Genomic DNA, 14,342 nt, shown 5'->3' with positions numbered 1-14,342 from the left:
CTTTAAGCAATTCACTGTGCTCATGTAACAAATTTCAACTATGCCTTATTCTGCCCACTTTATGCCTAATTTTGAGACCTAGTTTCATCTAAGAGAAAATGTGATATTTCTAGTAAAAAGAGGAGCACCATAGCTAAAATCTACTTTGTAGAAAATAATGCAAAGAAGGAGGGCATACATTAACTCTAAATATTGCAAGATTTAACTCAGTTTCTTTAATGTGAACTAATGGGGGAAAGATACTGCTACTCACTTTCAAAGAAATCCACACTGTTTGCCAATTAAACAACAGCAAGCAATGGATCCCTCTGATCTATGCATCCCTCAGCCCAGGCAAGAAAAATAATGTTAACCAACTTACTTGTGTAGAATGGAACAGGATGTGGACATTTGTCTCTGTATAATCACTCTATTGAATTTGAAATGATCTGTGGAATGACAAAAGCCATGGTTGGTGATCAAAAAATGTTGGAAATGCTGTGTATAGCCCCTGTTGTGCAGTTTATATGAAGACCTGTGCACAGGGCAAGAGCAGCAACCTACAACAGCAAAAGAAAAAATGCAAAGAGACTGATCTGTTTATTTCTTGCATTTATTCTAATCTTCAGTCTGTGCTTCTGAAACTGCTGCTATTTTAGTTTAGATCATGTTTCAAGAATTCTGCTAGTTTTTTTGGTTTAGTTGTTTCTCCCACTACCTGGATGAAATTTGAACACAAAAGTTAAAATACCAAGAAAAAAGCAGCTGTTTAAATTTCCCAGAATTTGCTTTGAAAGCTGCTGTTGTGGAAGCGCAAGTTTCTTGTCTTTATTTTTTTTCTGGCACAGTGCACTAATTGGGTGCCATTTCACCATGGCAATAGGACAGTGTTTCCTACATTTGATCTAAATCCTCCATACCTGTTGTAAAAATGATCATTTACATGAAATGGAAAAAAAGAAAAGGCTGAGGGGGAAAGTAATGAAACCTCAGCACCTGATTTGCAATACGGTTGTGTTTGTGGAAATGAACTGGAGGTGAGGTCTCAGCAGCTGCATTCCCCGTGAATGCAGGAGGGGACCTGGCTCCCCTATGAGTGAAAATTGCCTTTTGACACTTCTGATAAGGAGCAGGGACAGAAATAGGGTGGGGGTTTGGGGCAACCCTTGGTAGGAATAAAACACTCAGATGGAAACACCCCAAACAGCAGTATTTGTGACTGGCAATAATCAGTGAGGAAAGTGACACCATTTTTCAATCTGTAAAAAAACACCTTTAGAGAATTTTACTTTTCCACATACTGTTATGAACTCTTCAATCTCTTTCAGTTACACCAATACAGAGCAGACTGTACTGATTGGTTACAAATCCATCATTTTCCTGCCTTTCCTGCTCAGGTGAATCATGTTTGTTTGGCTCTTTCTTTTCTCAGTGACTCAGTTATGTAACAATCAGTGATACACTTCTATAAAGAAGCTTCTCCTCCCTGACTTGCAAGTTCACAGCATGAATTTTCCAAGATCAGGTTTTAAGGACAGCCTTATGTTTAATTCCCCTGATAATTTTCACTTCCCCCTAATTTGGTCTTTACTCTCCAGAGGAAAATAATTTTGTTCTGTACATCACTTGAGTTTGCTCTGGAGCCCAGATCTGGCTGGAGGACAGAATCTGTTTTGAGACACAGTAATTGCCACACTTCCCCGGTTTCACATAAGTTCACTTGAGCAGCCCATCCGGGTGGGGTACAAAACTTTTCAGGCCTTTGAAGCACAGGCTGAAGAAATTGCAAAACGATATTTAAGAAATCATGAAACAAAATATATTGTGAATAAACAGTTGTTTGCTAGTTCATTAATAAATCCTTTGTCATGATAGGAGTTTTGCCTAAGGACTAAAAAGTAAGGCAAAGGGAACAGCATAGTGAAGAAGTTGAAAGTGCAATCCAAATCTAGATGTCTTACCATTTTTATAATAGTAATTAATACAAGAATATCATGCTATTGCTCATATGCAGCACTTTCTGTAGTGTAAATACTAGTTAGCATCTCAACTTTTTCACTAAAGGAAGAGAGATAATTGGTGCAATAGAAAACACAGTCAGGATGTTTACATGCTTTGAAGGATGTAAAGGACATGGATCTGGAATATGCATATCAGACCTGTGATAGCTGCAGCTGATGCTGGAAGCACTGTCTGTTAGTTTTCTGCTCAGAAATGGGGAATAGAAACTAATGTAAGGACACAGAGGTGGTATTATAGATGAGCCAAATCACTAAATGAAAAAGAACCTCACAAAATGAATGAAGCAAATACAGTTTCCCAGGCAAGTGATTGTGAATGCTGTTGTAGCAGGAGCCTCCTGCCTCCCCACTGAGGGGCCAAGTGTCAGGGCCCAGAAATTGGCCTGTGAGTCATTTGGTGAAGTGATAAATTGGCAACATTAGCGAGAGTCAGCAGGGAGGAGAATCCATTTTACTCTAGCACTCTTTCTCAAATGGTAAAGAAATATAAAAGTGTTTTAAGCACCCCATGCAGCGCTGAATGAGAAGTTTCACTGAGCATTTAAACAACTGACTCCTCCGGTAGCAGAGCAGCGCTCACCCTTTGAGCGGAAAGGTGGGAGGAGCGGCAGACACGCTGTCCCCTCTGCCAAAGGAGGGGCTCTAATTTTTATGGGAGTGGAATTGAACATTAAGCAACTTTGAGACATCCAGCTTTGCATGCCATAAATATTGAAGTAAGTAACAGTGAGATGGAGACACATAATGCCTTGGGTCAGAAACCAGTGGAAACTTAAAGACTAGACGTAGCATGGGCCAATGCTGAGCCTGAATAATACTTTATCTTAGGCCGAGTGAGGACACATTAAGATTGGTTCAAGAGGAAGATTTAAATGGAGCAAGGAGCAAAAGGACTTGAACAATGGCACACGAATATTTTAATGTATGCACTCTAGGGTCTCCACATAAAATTTGAGTTTGGTATTGGCCATGCTTTTATAAGGCTATAAATTTCTTAATTGGCACTTCCATTAAATTTCATTTGTTCAAAGAGGAGTGCATTTAGATCAGGACACCCCAGTACAAACCACTTCCCTGCAGCCCCACAGCAGTGACGGGGGCAGTCTTGCAGTATGTCGGAGGCACATTTTAAAAGTATCACCTGAGACAAGGATTTTCAGACAAAACAGCCCCTTCTCCCTCCTCTCCCCTGTGTCTTTGGAAAATGCATTAAAGTCTCTTGTCTTGAGATGTGCAGCTGTGTCTGCTGACTCCTGAAAGTGATTGAATGTGACTGGATTTTCTGAGCCCTATGGGGCTGCAAAGCACTAAGGGTAATTTGACTCTGTATGTTTGCATTGCTTACTGGAGGCATATTCATGTCCGAGGGCTACAGTTCCCATCTGTCTCACAGCAGGCAGCATCAGCACCCTTCTCAGTCAGACCCAGAGCTGTTTTCTGTGTAGTAACAGTGACCTGACTTTGCCTCCAGGGCAGAGGCAGGACCTGGGTGCAGCCCAGTGTTCCAGGTCTGTTTTGGTGTGAAAGGGCCATGCACTATGGCTTTCCCTACAGCTCAGCTTAGCTCTCTTCAATCCCATAAATAAGCAGCGAGCAAGTGGTGAGTGTGGATCTGAATTCTCACTCTCACAGTACACACAGAGTCAGATAGCTGAACATCTATGTCATGCTGGTGCTATATGGACCAGGGAAGAACTGAAATACTTTTGAAGAAAAGCAAAAGACCTGAAGTTTTCCCTTCTTGTGGGTTCCTTCAATGGCTGGTGAAAGAAACACAGCTCTACCTCCTGTGCAATGCTGCAATGGATTTTTGGTGTTGCAGAGCAGGATTCTCCCCAGTTTGGACCTCATTTTGCAGATCTCTTTCAATCATTGCTACCATCTAAGTCTCCAACTGGCCCAAATTTTGCATTTCAATGGAAAGATCTCTATAAGTTAAGTTTTGTTTAAAAATGCCTGTTTTAACACAACACATATGCTTTCAATTTTTATAAAAATGTATTGGCATATTTATTCTATTTTACTTGCTACTTTTCAAGTCAAAGCTTTCTTTTTCCAGAAGAAGAAAAGCTGCTCATATCATCATCTGCTTTATGCAAGAGCAGTTTACTTTTTTTAAAATATCTTTTTTCACTGACTCTTTGTGGGTGTGTGCAAATTTCATTTTCTATCTCAGTAGTCCTAATGTGCCCTCATCTCCCTGCTTTGACATTCAGCTGCTCTGCTTCTCTGAGCTTTTTGCTGCTTCCATATTTATCACTTTAAAGTATACTGTCCTTCCTTTCCCTTTTCTTTGACTGTCTTTTCAGAGCACTTGATTAACCCAGTTTTGATTGCTGGTATTTATGAATTGTTATATTCTGGAAGAAGGAAGAGAGAAATACCATCAAACTTCTGAAATCCCTGTGTTTGCCCCACACACTCTGCTGATCTATCAAAATTGCACTAATCCTCACAAAGAGGCTTGAGACCAGAGCCATCTGCCACTTTTGCCTCTATTCACAGCTTCCTCCAGACCATGCCTTGTGCCTCACTTTTATCTGCCTTTTGCTCTGGTCATGCCCTGTGCACCCTTCGGGATAGGAAGGGGATTGATATTGAAGAAGATGTACAGAAAACAAGGATTAATAAATGAATTTAAGACAGTTCATCTCATTTTTTCAGACTGTGCCTGTACATGAAATTAATTGTACTACTGAGGGGAAATACAGGGATCGTGCATCACTCTAACAGGATTTCTTTTACAAAACAAAAAGCAAAAGAAAAAAAGAAAGAAATTAGGACATTTCAGAAAGCATGTTTACTTCAGTTTTTGAAGACTGTCTCATATGATAAGGTATGACATGACATTTAAAGCTTTTGTTTGAGAAAATTCAGCACGGTTCTGCATGTATTTTAAAGCTGGTTACAATATGCACTCCTATGAAAGTCTAAATGTGCATCTGTTAAAGTCACTACGTACTAAAATCTTGCTAAAAATTCAGCACCCTCACAAAAATACGCGGGCTGGGAAGCAAGCCCAGGGAAATGATACAGAGTTGTTCTTTTCAGTGATCTTGGCACAGGTCAGCTGGTCAAATAGTTTCCTGATTAAGATAAGCAGATGAAGAGGCTTCCTACTTTTGCAGATATTTCATCTCTTTCAAGAGGGTTGCAAGACACTAGGGTTAAAATACTTTTGGATATTTTTACCTCAGAGCTTTTGTCGTTCTTCATTGTCATGGGCACAAAGACAGAAAATCTCAACAAATTTATAAAGGTCACTGTGAACATAACTTTGCTGTCAACAGATAACCATTCTGACTTAACAGGGAGAGAAACTAGCCTTTTAAATTACACCTTGGCACAATTAATCCATAAGTGAATGAGATTGTACTGTGTTGAAATTCCTGCCTGGCAGTTTTCATAGTTCCTTCTGGCAAATGACCTTGCTTCTCCTGCAAAAATCAAGCAAGGCCAGTGCTTCAGTGGTAAATAGTCCTACCAAAATCAGCTGGGGCAACTCATTGCAACCACACAGGGTGTGTTGGCAGGTGTTAGTAAAATTGAAGTCCATGGCATTTGTCACTTGTTCCACATGCCAGGGTGGTTAGAGACTCATTACTGGAGTGTAGTTCTGGCTGTTGGCATATTCTGGCCTTGTTTTTAAAAACAGGAGATAACCCCATGAGGACAATGTCCAAGAGGTAAGGTCTGATCAACAACAGAGGATTATTGAAATGCCAGTGTTCTCTATATTACATGCTGAATCATGGAGCAGAGACGATTCAACACCACACCAACAACAGCTGCTGCATCCACAAGCTGTGACACGCAGGACAAAAGCCAAAAACCAGCAGCCTGGGTCTTGCAGCTGCAAGGCTCAACAGTGCAGCAGTGCAGACCTTGCACCTCTTGTCACTCACCCCACTCAGCTCAGCAGTGAGTGCCCTGCTGGGGCTGTCCAGGTGGCTGCCCTGCACTGCCAGCACTGCTGGGGCAGGTATCACACTGGGAATGAGACACACAGAGAGCCTGGGCCCACAGCTCTGGGGGTGCAAGACAAAAAGCCAGCAAATGGCTCAAACTGGCCCTCTCTACAGACCCACAGAGTTGAGCTGTGACTGAGAAACATTAATATGATAAAAGGCTCATTCTGTGCAGAAGTACCTTGGTTTTCACACAGTTAAATAGCTGGGTCCAAGATAATTCCTAGTCCTAGTACTAAAGATTGAAAGCAGACTCTGTAACATAACAGTGTGACCACTAACTTATAAAGCACACAGTGGGAGAAGAACCACCTTATATACAAACCTAGGTATCCACTGCTTTTCTCTTCAGGAGGAAGATCATGTTTTCATGTTCCAAAAAAAAGCTCCTCAGTCACGGGAGCCAGGCTATAGACTAGTCTAGATAGAAATTACTGTCTGAGGCTCCTTTTGAAAAGGTGCAGAAAAGAGCACGAAATCTGTCTGATCCTGTCAAGTGAGCAAAAGCAAGGGCATATTCCTGAGTGGCTGGCCCACCAGACTCATATCAGAGCTGACCTACGTCCCTGCTGTCATGTCTCTCTGTGTAACAGACTATTGCTGTGTTATGAGAACCGTGTCAGGCCAGCCCTGAGTGCAGGGGTTCAACTGCAGTTAGCTCTGTGACCCACGGTTTCTTGTGAGCTCATGAGGAGCTAGCCAAAATGTTGTACCCACAAGACTCTTCCAAACAGTGCTGGATGAAAGAGACAGTAGCCCTGTTTTCTATTCCTAATGCATGCAGCTGCATTTTTGCAACTCTGAGGAGACGTTTTGGAAGGGAATGAAGTGACTAGGTAGACCCATGATCCCAAAACCAACAAGTTTTGTCCTATCCCTATGACACCTGGCCCTTTCCAAGCCCCCTTGAGCAGCCTGATTTTGGCTGGGTAGTATGCAGAGGAATTAGGAAGATTTTCCAGGGCTATTGAATTTCCTGCACAGTATTCAGGTGTTTAGGCCCTGTGCTATCTCTGAATCTTGCCATTCAAAAAATGAAATAAAGTCTGTTTAGAACTAATTAAAAATGCAGTGCATTAGAAATAAACCAAATCTTAAAATAATTAAAAGCCTTGCATATTTAAAACTGATGCAGACTGTGATTTCTCATTTAGAAATGCCTGTTAGTGAAACCGTATTCATTTCTCACTCCCCATGAAGAGTTTAGCAAATTAGAACTCTATCCTGTGGAGAGTTGTGCACTGATTTGCATCTTCCTCCTATTTTCCTCACCTATGCTGTCTACCTTGCATCATTAAAAACTCTATCCCTTGAGCTTGGGAAATACAAGAGAGTTTCTAAAATGGGAATATTCTAGATTCTGGGCTGGAATCAAGGAACAGAGACAATCTTCACTTTATTGAACACTTTTTTCCAACAGTAGAAAAGCAATTCATGAATCATACAAATGCTGGCAAAAATAAATACACTTGATCCAGTAATGATGAGCTCACTCCCTGCCACTCCGACATAGGATCTTTTCAGCAGCTGCCTTCCTGTGAGCCTGAATCTGGCCTTCTGCAGAAATGTAATGTTGTTGGTAAGGCACCATGAGCTCCTTGGTGGGAGGTGTTGTGCAGTCAGGTTCTGATGGGAAATGCAGGGTCCCCTCAGCACCCTGGGAGGAACCACCACTGTGCTGGGGCAGTTGGAGATGGGGGTATGGCATGGGATGCTGCCCCAGCCTTGTGAACAATCCCCCAGACTGCACGTCCCAGCTCCACCCAAATGGAATTGTGGTGATGCTGCCCCAGTTTGGTATGAGGGGCTGCCCTGGGGATTTTATGGACACTGAGACCATTCCACTTAGGAACCCAATGCCTGCTTCCAATTGAAACTTGAAGCATGGATAGAAAACGTCCAGGCTGGCAAAATCTTGATGTTTTTTGTAAGGCATGACACAGTTGTTTTATTTTTTGTATATGTTGTTTAATGACATGATATCTATTTGGACTTAAACTATATAAAACCCTTAGTTGCCCTATTGTGCAAGAGCGATTACTGTAATCCAGCAGCATTACAATAATCACTCAAAAGTCTCTCACTAAGAAAAAGAGAACTCTTCCTAAGCATTTACTGTTCCCGGAATTAATATAATCATACCCCCTTTTGGACTAACAAATTTTCTTATTAAATACTGTTAGTTTTAAACTGCAGATTATGAGAATCAGAGTCTATACACCAAATGGGAATGACACCTATACTAAGAGATGAATTTAAGAATACAAAAAATATGTTAGCTTTTATTTTCAAATTAGTGTTTCTAATTTTATCTCAGTAATTCTTTACAAAAGAAAAAGAAGTGTAAAGAAAAAAAGAATCCAGATCAAAATATTTTATTTAACTGAAACATTTATCTTTGGCTCATATGGTGAATTAAGAGTCAATTCATCCAACTGTTCTGATGATGTTACTATTTTGTTAGAGTTCAAAAAAATAATTGTTTGGGATATTTGAAACCTGAGGCTATTGATTCCCTGATTGCTAGAAATGTAAGCCAAATTATTCCATAAGGATTGCATTAAACCCCTTAATTATCCAAATTTTCACAGTGACAAAATACATTATCTTCAGCTGACATATGGAAAAATGAAGACAGAAAAGTAATCTTAAGAGAGGGTTGCTTAGGACAAATGAGTTAGTATTTCAGCACAGATCAGGAAACAGTGTCATTCTTGTTTTTGCTCTCACGGTTTTATTCTTCAAGACTATGACATATCTCACACTGTTATACTGTCCCCCTCTTGAGGCCAAAAAGAATGGATTAAATCAATGAGATAGAGAGAAACCAGGTATAACAGGTAGAATAATGTTTCATTAGTTTAGTCTGTGCAGGGAGAGGGGAATAAATGCATTGGCAGAGACCGTGGCCTCTACGCATGAAAAAGCTGACAGCAAAATTCTGGGATACATAAAGAAACTGGTAAAGGAAAAGGTTCAAAGTCACAAACATGACTTAGAGCGGAATAAGAAAAAGGTTCAGATTTTGCTTTTCTTTAAGTAAAGACTGTTGAAAATCAGAACAAAATCTCTTTTAAGAGGGGAAATTGATTAACCTTGCTACTGGTATGAAGCTTAAACTATTAAATAGAGACCAGAACTGAGTCAGATCAACTTAGGAAATCATTAATGAGCTGGTATAATTCCATAGGTACCATTTCAATAAACATAATGGTTGAAATTTTCACTAAGAGACAGAGAGAGAGAAGGCAGCAGGCCACAATCTTGATCTCTCCACATGAGTAGCTGCGCACCTTCTGAATACTAACAAAGCACACAATGCAGTTAGTTTGATTTACATACTTCAAAAATTATGTTGGTCTTTAAGTTCTAAAAAAAACTACATACAATATGTCTAGTATGTAAACTAGCATTAAAAAGTGCACAAGGTTGAAATAAATTACATCAAAAAAGGAAGAATAAATTGACTGTTCTTTTTGGGTGAGCAAAAAGATTCTTCTTTTCCTGACAAATCAATATTTTAAAACCTATACAAGGAAGTTAAAAAATTCAGGCAATTCTTTTTCAACAGTGTCTGTAAAGTGAAGGTTATAGCGAATGTGTTGGCAAAAGGTCAACTACTTTTTCTGCTTGAAATTTTCTCAGTATGGGATCATTCTTTACAGCTACCTAAAAGTGAGTAATTTTGTCTCAGGTGGCCACCTAGCTGCTTCCTGGAGCCAACACCAAGAAACAGTCACCTCTGCAGAGTGGCTCAACCAAGTCAAAGAAATCTGTATCTGAGCTGTAGGAAAGGGGTTCCTCTCTGAAAGTCCCTCCATCTTCATCATGTTAGGTGGAATTTGGAATTTCAGATTTCAAGTTTTGGATGTCAGGAGAACTTATCTTTAAGAATGAAGACCTAATGTTAGGATTTGTATTTCCTCATATAATCTCCATTTAAGGAAGTGAAATGTGGATTTGTAAGCAACAGCTTTTATTTAGTTAATTTTTCCATCTCTCTTTGGGAGACCAAATTTGTCAACTTTCATTCTACAATTCAAACAGCATTGGGAAAAGTTTTAGGTTTACAAAGGACAAAATTATGTATTAGATAACAAAAAGCTCCCATCACAAAATCACAGAAATATAGAACGGGTCAGTTTGGAAGGGACCACAGTCATCCTGTCTAACTTCCCTGCTCAAACAGAGTCATTCTGGAGCACATTACACCAATCAAACCCAAAGGCAAGTAAGTGGAAATTACAAGAGATCTCTGTCTTTATTTGTCCCTAAGGTAGCATTATTTTGCAACAAAAGAGCTGGTCAAAATCAAAATAAATATAAATTCACTACATATCTAGCCTAAATTTGTACATTATCAAGGTTTGTCATAAGGTAATATGAGTAAGAAGATCTATTTACACCAATAAATCTCTTTCTTTAAATGTGATTACTGTATTTTAGCACTGGTCTCAGTAAAGCCCAGATCTAATTTGTTCAGAAGTCCAGTGCATTTGCAAAAGTTCTCAGTATTTATATTGCAATGCAGATGTATAGTGCAATTTTATATTACACTATTTAAAAAATTCAGAAGTATTTTATATAGGAATAACTATGTTGCAAAAGTTTCAAAATGCTTTATAATAGTTTTTACACATGAAACAAAGGAAGAAAAAGTAAAACTGAATTATTTCTCCTGCTTGCGATAATGTCTGTTGTCTTATCACTGATTTTTATATTATTTTTACTTGCCTCACAGATAGGAGACCCCTAATCACAGGCCAGTTCTCATGATACATCTGTCCCCTATCTGGACAATTTCAGTCCTAACAATCCGTGTCTTTACAAAGTTAAAGGAAGAAAAACATCTTAATTAAAGTGCAACTGTGTATGAAAAAGATGTTTTGCATTTCCAAAATATACTGAATTGCATAATTGAGATCTTTTTTTCCCCTATTATTTCAGACTTAGCCTATAAAATGTCATTTATTGTAGGAGGGAAAAATGTTTGGTTAATAAGAGTTTTTCTAGTTGAAAAAATATTCTTTTGAAGTTTCTTGAAAAAATAGTGTTGATTTTAGTACGAAGTTAAGACTAAAGCAAAGTTAATATGTGTTAAAAAGAAAAAAAACCTGCCACCAGAGATCATTTTATTAGGACATGAGCTTTTACTGATGTTAAATGAACATTAATCTAATCAGTGTATAAATCTAATCACAATTCCATTCCAGTTATAGAAAAGTGGATGTGCTATCGCCTCCACTATCAACTGGAGGTCTTTACAGATATCTGAGCTCTTTGCAAAACTTACATGCAGGATATTTAAATTACAAGTCCTTATTTCCTTGGACAGAGAAAGGGGTCGATAAGAACAGGTTATAAAGAAGCAAGTAGGTACTTCTTTAGATGGTGTATAGATATCTAGTAATGGTGGATAAAGAGTATTCTAAAGCTGTGCACCTCCTTAATTTGAGCTATTCCTGATAGTAACAGTAATTATAAAGGAAAATAAAAGGTCTTTGACTTCCACATTTGCCCTTGCCTTTTATCAGAGCTTCCCTAGGCATAGCCACAACAGCACACCTCTTACCTGGTAAAAATAACTGAAAAGTATTGGTACTGCTCACATTTTAAATAAAGGACAGAGACATTTTCAGGATATTTTTGGGTGACTGCCAAGGTGCTCTTAGAAACAAAAGTAGAGACTTTCTGTGACCTTAGTGATTTATTCAAGAGTTCTGCAAATATAATGAATACCAGGGATGGGAAGACTGAAGTTTGTAGAACAATGCAGTTCATGACATCTCCCATCAAGTTATGGAGATGGGAGGTCAAAGTTGCCGAAGTGTCAAAAGTTGCTGAAGTTTCCAGGACAAGAAATAGGACAATCTCTGTCCTATTTCATAAGCTATGGATGGGATAGGGTCACCTACAAAAGCAGCAGGAGCCTCACAATTGAAAACTACCTACTCTAGAAAGCAGTTGCTGACAGTTTGTTGACAGTTTGTTAACTAGGTTGCTCAGATCCTGCTTGGAAACTCAGCACTTGGCTTGTTCAGTACAGGCATAACAACTGAGTGGCTTGGCAAGGTCAGTCATGGTATCTTCCTAAAGGAAGGACTGTTCCTCAAGGTATTTTGGCTTTTTTCCTTTTATTTACTTTCTATGTGTAGAAATTTGAAATCTCATGACAGCAAGTTGTGTCAAATGTCCTGTGGTCCTATATCTGGCTTGGATTGTTGCAAAGGGAAGTCATTCATCTCACCTGGGCAACAGGTTAATTAGCAGCAGCAAGAGCTTCAGAAAAATCTGTATTCATATTTTGCTTCAATGGTTCTAATTTAGACAGGAGAATAAAATTTTGTGTTACATGTTTAGACTGATGAAAAGAAAAAAACCCAATATATAATGAAGATGCCATTTAAATTCTAATTAATTTGTTTGGCAAACCAGATAATCATCTGGGTCTAGGGGAGCTTCAGACCTGGAATGAAAAAATGGGGTATTTTATAGTGGTAAATAAGATGTAGAGGAACACTTCAGTTTTTTCTACCTTGACTCTCCCATAGTTCTCCCATGTTTTCTGCATGCCATGTGTTGTCTAACTCAGACAAAGTAGGAAAGGTCATAAATTTCCCAACCTTTCATTTTCTGAAATTTTCATTACCCAAAAGTGTCAGTTGTGATGGCAGGTATCTCCATGTGACAATGTGACTCACCAGGCTGGGACCTCTAAGTAGCTGCAAATTGTTATGATTTTGTGTGTTTTTAGTGATTGGTTGCACATGACCCCAAATATTTTAAGGTGTTAACCTATAGAGAGTCTCTTGGACTGTGGTGGACACATCTTCTGTCAAGTGAGAAATTGCAGTGTCCTCAGTGGTCAGCATAGATAAGCAGTGCTGTGGCATCACCTCTGAACACTGTGAAACAGGATTTGACAGCCAAAGCAAGCACCCTGATAGTACCCAAACTAACAGGTCTCAGTTTCCCATGATATTCTCTTTATTGGAGCTCCAGGCTTTCTGTTCATTTGGGAATCAGAAGGGCAAATTTTCCTTTTGCATTCATGGGCATCTAATAACATAGTAGTGCCTGAAGCAGCCTCTAGTCAGGCATAACTGTACAGGCTCCTATTAGCAAGAACTCAATATTTGTCAAACACACATGGATGTACTCTCACACACAGGCATGCATCATGCTTTGTGATTGTTTTTTTCTTTGGTAAAGAGATTAAAAAAGGACTAACTAGCTAGCTTTAAAAAATGCAGCCCAACCACATCAATAAAATGAGAAACAGAAAGGGAACAGCAAGGAAGAAATCTGGTTCAGTGCTACAGTAAGAGGAACATTTCTGCCACTGTACTCAACAAAAGCAAAGGGCCATGTATGTTTGTTAATATTTCAGAGATACACCTCAGATTTAAAACTGGCATTACACAAAATAGGGTTTGGTTATTAAAATAAATATAGGTATGAAGATGCAAAAAATATAAGCCTTAGCTTGATAGATTATTGTCTGGAAGTATACTTTCTGTTCAGCTGTGAGGTCTGTCCTTGCATCCTAGCATACAACTATCCTCATCCCAAGCATCCCAGCATCCCAAATAAAGGTCAAACTTATAGGAATTTTCCATTAATCCTGCTTTTTCAGAAGAAATGAATTTAATAATTTTAACAAGGACTGTTCTGTGCCTAGACCTGTTTGATTTACTAGTATAGGTATATATTTAGATAGATAGATAGATAGATAGATAGATAGATAGATAGATAGATGTTTCTTTATATAGATATGTATTAACATTTTCCATGTACAGGTGGGGCTTGGTGCAGGACTTGTAAAGACTGATTGAGCTTTGTAGCAAATACAAGATCACCATTGTGTCAATGCTGAAGGGGGGATCTGAATATAGTAAGTAAATCTGTAGTTTTCTTCTGACAGTTTAGAGACTCAGAGAAATTCATGTATGAGCTTAGAGATTTCCAAGGTGGGTAATGTTGTAGGAAAAAAAAAAAAGATGTTGTTAGCCTTGCTTTATTTCACTCAGCATATGGCAGAAAAACACATCCCAGGGGACATCTGAAGGATTCATAGTAAGTTGTAGTCTACTGATTGCAAAAGCCTTTCCTAATAATTTTTCATGCATCTCATAGAAATATTTCCTAGGCACCGAAAATAACATTTGGGCATTTTTCCATTTGCTTCCACCAATTTCAACCAATTTTAAATTTTTGGAGAAAGTTAATAACTCATACCTAAATGGACCTTGTTTTCCAAAAGGTTGCATATTACTGAAAATAAAAAGAACAGTGATTTTTTGTGTAAATGAAAGGCCATTTATGAGTATGAATCTCACTCTGGACAGCTTGGAGAGGCCACAGTCTGCATGAT

Source organism: Zonotrichia leucophrys, chromosome 3, assembly GCF_028769735.1.
Source record: "Zonotrichia leucophrys gambelii isolate GWCS_2022_RI chromosome 3, RI_Zleu_2.0, whole genome shotgun sequence".
Taxonomy (NCBI): Eukaryota; Metazoa; Chordata; class Aves; order Passeriformes; family Passerellidae; genus Zonotrichia; species Zonotrichia leucophrys.
The sequence above is the reverse complement of the archived record's forward strand: the minus strand, read 5'-3'. Positions refer to the sequence as shown.